Source organism: Chrysochloris asiatica, unplaced genomic scaffold, assembly GCF_000296735.1.
Source record: "Chrysochloris asiatica unplaced genomic scaffold, ChrAsi1.0 scaffold00002, whole genome shotgun sequence".
NCBI classification, from domain to species: domain Eukaryota; kingdom Metazoa; phylum Chordata; class Mammalia; order Afrosoricida; family Chrysochloridae; genus Chrysochloris; species Chrysochloris asiatica.
Window position 1 is genome coordinate 49,249,884 of NW_006408520.1, and position 9,224 is coordinate 49,259,107.

Below are 9,224 nucleotides of genomic sequence, written 5' to 3' on the forward strand. Positions count from 1 at the left end.
TAATTCATGCAGCTTAGATGAATATTATTTAATGCTGGAGTGAAATAGGATTCAACATCAGTTCAATTCCTATTTATCTTTTAATGCATGGAAATTCTTAGCTATTAGCCCATGTAAATGGACAGAGTTCCTGTTGCAGCTGTGTTACTCAATTTTTTATTTCCTTTCAAGTTATATATCAAGAATAAATCAAATGGTGATCTATCATCAAACATAAGCTTTTGTGCACTTTTCTCTGATAATTTAAATACAAGCAAAAAATTGGAAACAGTCTGATTTGTAAAGAGTGTGTTACCCAGTAATAGTGATACACTTTTTAGTTGCTGGGGAATGTGTGAAACCATAAAGGCTTTATGGAGATTTGTCAGATGATAATTAATTATGAATTAAAGTTATCATATCTTTCACTTAGAGGCACCTTGTATAAGGATCTAATGAGATGAAATTAGAAGTTGTACCTTTTAGGCTAGTTCCCATTGTCTAAGAATCTATGTTTTTGCCAAACCTCCACTTAAAGCATCTTTGAAAGATTATGGGGTCTCTGCGCTTCCTACTCGAGGTACTGTGCGCTGCGCACTCCAGGAGCCGCCACCTCCGCTCCGCAGTCGAACCATGCCTGAGATCGTGCACATACAGGCTGGGCAGTGCAGCAACCAAATCGGCGCCAAGTTTTGGGAGGTCATCAGCGACGAGCATGGTATCGCAGTTACCATGGCGACAGTGATTTGCAGCTGGAGAGAATCAATGTCTACTACAACGAGGCTGCAGGTAACAAATATGTCCCGCGGGCCATCCTGGTGGATCTCGAGCCAGGCACCATGGATTCAGTCAGGTCCGGACCATTTGGCCAAATCTTCAGGCCAGACAACTTTGTCTTTGGCCAGAGTGGTGCCGGCAACAACTGGGCAAAGGGCCACTACACAGAGGGGGCAGAGTTGGTGGATTCGGTGCTGGACGTGGTGCGGAAGGAGTCTGAGAGCTGTGACTGTCTCCAGGGCTTCCAGCTGACCCACTCCCTGGAGGCGGCACAGGGTCCGGGATGGGCACGCTGCTCATCAGTAAGATCAGGGAGGAGTACCCTGACCGCATCATGAACACCTTCAGTGTCATGCCCTCCCCCAAGGTGTCAGACACTGTGGTGGAGCCCTACAATGCCACGCTCTCGGTCCACCAGCTGGTGGAGAACACAGATGAAACATACTCTATCGACAATGAAGCCCTGTATGACATTTGCTTCCGTACCCTGAAACTTACCACCCCCACATACGGGGACCTCAACCACCTGGTGTCAGCCACCATGAGCGGAGTCACCACCTGTCTGCGGTTCCCAGGCCAGCTGAACGCAGACCTTCGCAAACTAGCTGTGAACATGGTGCCCTTCCCACGGCTGCATTTCTTCATGCCCGACTTCGGCCCCCTGACCAGCCGGGGCAACCAGCAGTACCGCGCCCTGACCGTGCCTGAGCTCACCCAGCAGATGTTCGACTTCAAGAACATGATGGCAGCCTGCGATCCCCGCCATGGCCGCTACCTGAAGGTGGCTGCCATTTTCCGAGGCTGCATGTCCATGAAGGAGGTAGACAAGCAGATGCTCAACGTGCAGAACAAGAACAGCAGCTACTTTGTGGAGTGGATCCCCAACAACCTCAAGACGGCCGTGTGCGACATCCCGCCCCGTGGCCTCAAGATGTCAGCCACCTTCATCGGCAACAGCACGGCCGTCCAGGAGCTGTTCAAGCGCATCTTGGAGCAGTTCACCGCCATGTTCCAGCGCAAGGCCTTCCTGCACTGGTACACGGGAGAGGGCATGGACGAGATGGAATTCACAGAGGCCGAGAGCAACATGAATGACCTGGTGTCCGAGTACCAGCAGTATCAGGACGCCACGGCCGACGAGCAAGGGGAGTTTGAGGAGGAAGAGGAGGGTGAAGAGGACGCTTTAAGGGCTTTATGGATCAATCGTGTATATTTAGTGAACTTCTGTTGTCCTTAAGCATGGTCTTTCTTTGTATACTATGATGCTCAGTTTTGCCGCTGTTGGAAGTTCACACTGTTGTGCCATGTGGAACTCCTCTAACAATTGTGGTGGTGTCTGTATCTACACGAATAAAAAGCATGTGTCTACACGAAAAAAAAAAAAAAAAATTATGGCACAAGCAGTAGATAGGTATACAGAGGGGACCACAACATTAGTACAGTATGATTACTATGAATGATGAGACAGGCAATCATTCTAAATCAAAGGGGCAACATGTACCTAGGGACCAAGGTGAGAAGGGATGGGAGAGTTGTTTGGAATGGAGATGCAAGCCACAGGAATTAAGCAGGATAACTATTGTTCATGGAGGGTTTTTAATCCTTGAGGTGAAATAAGTATATTATTTGTTGAATTATTTGTTGGATTGATGATCTTGTCTGTAAACCTTCTCTCAATTTACAATAAAAAGCGTTTTTTGAAAAAAGAATATGGCACACAGATAGCGGGACAGGCATTTGATATTAATTTTATATAGACAATCATTATAGTTTCATAGTTGAATATTATTTGGTTTATAAGTATGCATATTGTACAGAATTAAAACAGCATATCAACGTCTGCGTAACATTGATTTTTTTTTAAGTATAGTTGATTTTCGAAAGTGTCTAAAGTCCATATGCTAGATTGCATTTGGGAAACATTTTATTTTATACTTAGAAATTAATATGAACAAGAAATGGAAGGACTTCTAATGGAGATAGTATGTTAATGATTATTGTTAAGTGCACTCTTCAATAAATCCATCCACATTATAGTTCAATGAATCTATTTTGTATGTAAGGATGATTCAAGTAAAATAGAATCTCTGGATGGTTCAAACAGTTAATGCACTCGACTGCTATCTGAAAGGTTGGAGGTTTGAGTCTATTTAGAGTTGCCTGCTGTGGCACTGTGGGACAATGCACGGGACTGCAAGGTCACTTTGAACTGCAAGCTTGGCGATTCAAACTCACAGCTACTCCTTGGGTTGCTATAAGTCGGAACCTTTTCAATGGCACTTAACAACAACAACACAGCTGCCTAGAAAGAAAGGCCTGGGGTTCTACTTCTGAACACTAATCCATTGAAAACCTTATGGAGTATAGTTCTATACTGACATGGCTGGAGTCACCAAGAGTCAGAGTCAACCTGATGGCAACTGGTTAGAATGAAAATGAATTAGCAGAAGAGGTTGAAGAATGAAAGTGAGCCAGAGTCTTCTGTCTAAGTCAAAAAAAAAAAAGGATAAGAAGAATATAGATTCACAGTACCAAATTACCTTTTGGTAAAAGGTCATGATACTCTAAAAATTTCTGTAACTCAATAAACAAACAACTCAATCCAAAAATAAGCAAAGGAGTTGGACACTTCACCAAAGATTATATTCAAGTAGACAAAAAACACATGGCAAGTTGCTCAACATCATTAGCCATTATCGAAACCCACTGCCATCGAGTTGATTATGACCCATAGTGACCCTTTAGGTCAGAGAAGTACTACTCCTCTGGGATTCCTGTAAGTCTTTAAAGGAGCAGAGAGCCTCATTTACTGCCTTCATCTATATCCATTGTTGTTAAATGTTGTTGAGTGGGACCTGACTCATAGCAACCATGTATAGGGTTTCTTAGGAGCAGTTGGTGAGTTTGAATTGCCTGCCTTGTAGTTAGCAGTCCAGTGCTTATCCTACAAGGCCACACCAGGATTCTTCTTTTGTCATTGGAGAGATGCAAATAAAAACTACAATGAAGCTACCTCAACCTTATTAGAATGACAATGTTCATAAAAAGTGAAAACAACAGGTGCTGGCACAATTGTGGAGAAACTGGGAACCCTCATGCATTGCTAGTGGGAATGTAAAACGGTACAACCACTTTGGAAAGCAGATTGATGATTCCTCAAAATCTTGACTATATAACTACAATATGACCCAACAATCGCAATCCGAAGTATATACAAAGAAGAAGTGAAGGCAAAAACAGAAACAGAAAACTAAACACCTATGTTCATTCTAGTACTTTCCACCAGAAGGTAAAAGCAACTTCAAAGAACCCTGGTGACGTAGTAGTTAAGCACTCACTGCTAAATGAAAGGTCAGCAGTTAAAACATACCAGCTGTTGTGCAGGAAAAGATGTGGCAATCTGCTTCCATAAAGATTACAGCCTTGGAAGCTACATGGGACAGTTCTAGTCGGAAGCAGAATCAATTGGACAGCAATTATTTTACCAGGGGTGATTGGGAAGAGGTAAAGGGAGGATGTTGTTTAGGGGACACTGAGTTTGTGTTTGGGTGGTGGAATGATTTGCAAAAGGATAGTGAGATTTGTTTGCATAATTTGAATGTAATCAATTTGACTAAATTGTACATGTCGAAACTGCATACATTTCTATGATGAAAATATGCATCACAATTTTTTAGTCAGATCATAACATTTATTTTTATACAGTTCAAAATGAATGTTTAAGAAAAGTTACCTCTGAAATATGTTTTATTTGCATCAAGATGTGATGTCTATCTGTTGAAAGCAAATGTGGAATTTTTTTACATCCCCTCTTTGGAAATGTGCAAAATAAGCAACGAAAGTATAAGGGAATAAAAACATTCACTGCTCTTTTTCATTATTGAAAATAGTAAATATGCCAAGATGGTATGCTTCATAACCAAATAATATTTCCCACCATGCTTATACAATCTTGAATATTTTAAGATAAATTGGTATGGTGTGTGCATGAGTTGGAATCTAGTTAGGGAACACACACACAGAGAGACACATACACGGCATCTAATGGAAAATTACTACAGAGAATTGGTTTCCAAGAGAGTAGAGGGCTGTGTGGGCAAAAGAAGGACCACTGAGGCAAACCTATGGGGTCCTGGTGGTACAGTTGTTAAGCATTACTAACTGGAAGTCAGTGATTCAAACCTCCAAGCTGCTCAGCAAGAGAAAGATGTAGCAGTATGCTTTTGTAAGATTTACAACTTTGTAACTATTGGTGTCACCCTATTGAAACAAAAAAACAGTAAAGAAAATCAAAGTTACGTAGAAACAAATAGTTTAAAGGACTAATGGACCATGAAGCTCAGCCTCCTTGAACCTGAGACCGGCAGAACTACATGGTACAAAGCTATCCCTACCACTGACTCTGAAGGGGATCACATTCGAAGGTCCTTTGTAAAGTGAGGGACAAATATGGAACAAAATTCAAAATGATAGAAAAGAGCAGATTTACTGGTTAGATGGAGACTAGTGGAATCCACGAGACTATGGTTCTTCAGGCCTGCATGCAAACTTAGTTTGGCTCAATTTTCAGTCCAACAATAGACAGGTCTACAAGGTGAACAAGGAGCTCTGGTAGCATAGTAGTTACGAAACGGGCTGCTAACCGCAAGGTCAGAAGTTCGAAACTACCAACTGTTCTGTGGAGAAAGATGAGGCTTTCTGCTCCAGTAAATTTGTGCAGCCTAGGAAACCCTGTGCAGAGTCGAAACTGATTCCATGGTACAATAACACTAGAGAGGTGCATATTCCTAGAATAATCAACCATTTGAGATCAAAAGGGTAGCATTTGCCTCAGAACAAACTTCAGAATGCAGCAGAATCAGAAAAAATGGAAGAATGAAAATGTAAACAAAGGGAAGGAGTGGGATAAACAGTGTTACATTGTGGGAGTTGCAATCCATGACACGAAACAAAATGTGTATGAAGTGTCGAATAGAAACCTGATTTGCTATGGACATTTTCACTCAATTCACAATAAAATGTACAAAAAAGAACAAAAGTCAAGCCTTGGAAACCACATGGGTCAGTTGTCCTCTGTTATAGGGCTACTTTGAGTCAGAGTCCACATGGTGGCAGTGGATTTGGTTGAATTTGTGAGACAATAACTAAGTGACTACTTTAGCATATGCTTGATCCCTGAACTTGTCATTAGATGAAATGGCTGCCCTCCCAACTAAAAAATGGATACCCATGTTTGTTTCATTCTTATGTCCCAAGTGCCTGAACCAGGACTCAATCAATGCTTTGTTGAATCAATAAAGGAAGGAATATAATTCAAATAGATCTCTCTGATTGCAAAGCCCATGATATTAATTATTTTTACTATAGCTAAAACACTCAGTTCGGGCTGAATTGAAGAAAATTAAAATAATTCTACAAGAGTCAAAAGATGACCTTGAACATATCCTACTTGAATTTAGAGATCATCTGAAGAATAGATTTGACGCATTAGACTCTAAAGAAGAGTTGTGGGATGACATCAAGAACGCCATACAGGAAAAAAAACAAAAGGTCATTAAGAAGACAAGAAAGAAGGAAAAGACGAAAATAGATGTAAGAAGACATTTTGAAACTTGCACTCTAGAGTAGAGAGATACTAAAGCAAATGGAAGAAATAAAGAGGCAAAAGAGCTGAACAGAAAATATCAAAGGTTAGCTCAAGAAGACAAAGTCAAATATTAAATGAAATGTGCAAAGATCTGAAGTTAGAAAAACAAAAGAGAAGAACACACTCAGCATTTCTCAAGTTAAGGGAAGTGAAGAAAAAAATTCAAGCCTAAGCTTGCAATACTGAAGGATTCTATGGGCAAAATATTGAATGATGCAGAGCATCAAAGGAAGATGGAAGGGATATGCATAGAAATAGTACCAAAATGAAATGGTCAATTCAGAAGAGGATGTGGAATGAGGGATATCATTGCTGATTTCAGATAGATCTTGGATGAAAGCAGAAACTATCAGAAAGAGGTTTACCTGTGTTTTAATGACTATGCAAAGCTAATGACAAGCTATAGGCATTTCAGAACATGAGTATTCTGGACTATGCAAAGCTAATGACAAGCTATAGACATTTCAGAAAATGAGTATTCTGGGCCGCTTAATTAAGCTCATGAGGAACTTGTACATAGACCAAGAAACAGTTGTTCAAACAGAATAAGGGAAAACCAGATGGCTTAAAACTAAGAAAGATGTGCACCAGGGTTGAATTCTTTTTACCATATTTATTCAATCTGTATGCTGAGCACATACTCTGAAAAACAGGATTATATGAAGAAAAACATGACATCAGGATTGGAGGAAGACTCATTAACAACCTGCAATATACAGATGAGACAACTTTGCTTGCTGAAAGTGAAGAGGACTTAAAATACTTACTGATGAAGATCAAAGACCACAGTCTTTGGTATGGGTTGCACCACAATGTAAAGAAAGCAAAAACTCCTCATCACCATTAAACATCCATATAATGGAGAAAAGATGGAAATTGGTAAAGACTTCATTTTGCTCAGATCAGTCACCAACCTTCACGAAAGCAGTAGTCAAGAAAGCAAATGTCGGATTGCATTAGGCAAATGTGCTGTCCAAGACCTCTTTAAAGTGTTGAAGAGCAAAGATGTCAGTTTGAGGGCTAAGGTGCACCTGATTCAAGCCATGGTGTTTTCAATAACCTCATAGGCATGTGAAAATTAGACATTGAATAGGGAAGAGCATAGCATAATTGATGCATTTGAGTTATGGTGTTGGAGGAGAATATTAAAAGTACCATGAACTGCCAAAAGAACAAACCAATCTGTGTTGGAAGAAGTACAGACAGAATACTTCCTAGAAGCTGGGATGGCCAAACTTTGCCTCTCATACTGTGTACGTATTATCAGAAGACACCATTTCCTGGAGAAGGATATCATGTTTGGTAAGGTGGAGGATGGGAAAAAAAAGAGGAAGCTCCCCAATGAGATGGATTAGCACAGTGGCAGCAATAATAGGCTCAAACATAGCAACAATTGTGAAGTTGGCTTAGATTTGGGCAGTGTTTCATTCTATTGTGCATAGGGTCACTATGAATCAGTATTTCAACGGCACCTAACAAGAATAACAACAACAACAACACTGCTTTTTGAGAAGTAAAAAAGTCAAAGAGAATCTCTTTCTGCTTTATATTTTTATCTGCAATTGGCCTGGTCAACGATTTCTTTACTATTTCTAAAGTGAACCAGAAAGAATGGATACAACATCAGTTATGACTAATGATTTCCAGTCTGTCTCTTTCAAAACGTAGAACAGAATTTTACCCGATGACCTAGTTGACACTTCATGTACAGAAGTAGTTCATCTTTTAAACTGTTTAATTACAAATAAAACACTGTGATAATTGTTAAAAGGAAATCTCAGGAATATTTCAGACATGCATATTTTCCAATGAGACCACTATGTGTAAATCATTCTCTAGCTATTAAAATCTATGAAAACATAGATGCAAAAAAGCCAAATTGTAAGTAGGAGGAAAAGTTGGAGTATGTGTGTGTTTTCCAGATGCTTAGTTCAGAGGTGGCTGATGTCTCCCCCTTCCCTCACGACTGGGGTTGTCTCTACTCCCCTGTCAAGGTAATACCAAGGAGTTTCAAAAAAGTTTATGGAAAGATTCAATGAAAAGATACTGGAATTTTTCCATTAACTTTTTGAAGTTCTCATGTAGATTATTTTACATTCAGTCACTCTCACCTACAGTAAAAAAAAAAGAGAAGGAAAAGAAACAAAAGTGAGAGAGAAGGGGGGAAAAAAGGACAAAGAAAAGGGAAAAAAGATGAAAACAATACAAAGTAAGTAATAGTACTCTGACCTCCTGCTGTTGAGGAGATTTGCAGGTCTTTGGTCCCCAATATATTGTCCAGATGGTATTTATCTTTAAAGAAAAAAACACAAAAGTACATTTCACAAGCTCTAATTTGATGTCAGATAGACTCACAGATCCCATCAACATTTTATAAGAATTGAAAAATCATCAGATCAATGTGCTATAAAAATTCCCATAAAAAAGAAATGAAAAGGACATATATCAATACACATTGTCTAACTGTTGCTGGAATGGGAACCAAGAATTTGAAGGATTGACAAAGAGAGAAGAACCAGGAACCGGAAAAAAAAAATGAGAGAAAACACCAAAAGAATATCTTTACTGTGATTTCCTAGTATTTGATAATAATCATTTGTACCAAAAATAGTCTGTCACATTTATTAAAAACCTCTCATCTGTCAGTTTGCCACTCATCTTGCATGTTGTTGTGATTCTGGAATCTATGTCATCAGTATTTTAAATATCGGCAGGATCACGCATGGTGGACAGGTTGTAGATAAGCTTCCAGACTAAGACAGTCCAAGAAAATGTAGAGACAGACTACTTCCAAATATTTAATCACTGAAAACCTTATGAA

The 9,224-nt window shown here is 39.7% G+C and overlaps 1 pseudogene across 1 annotated transcript; it reads left to right on the forward strand.

The window, feature by feature from the left end:
- The first annotated feature begins 612 nt into the window (after positions 1 to 612).
- LOC102813840 lies at positions 613 to 1,993 on the forward strand (annotated as a pseudogene). Its single transcript, XR_438664.1, has one exon. The product of XR_438664.1 is annotated as a tubulin beta-2A chain-like (transcript).
- Positions 1,994 to 9,224: the final 7,231 nt, after the last annotated feature.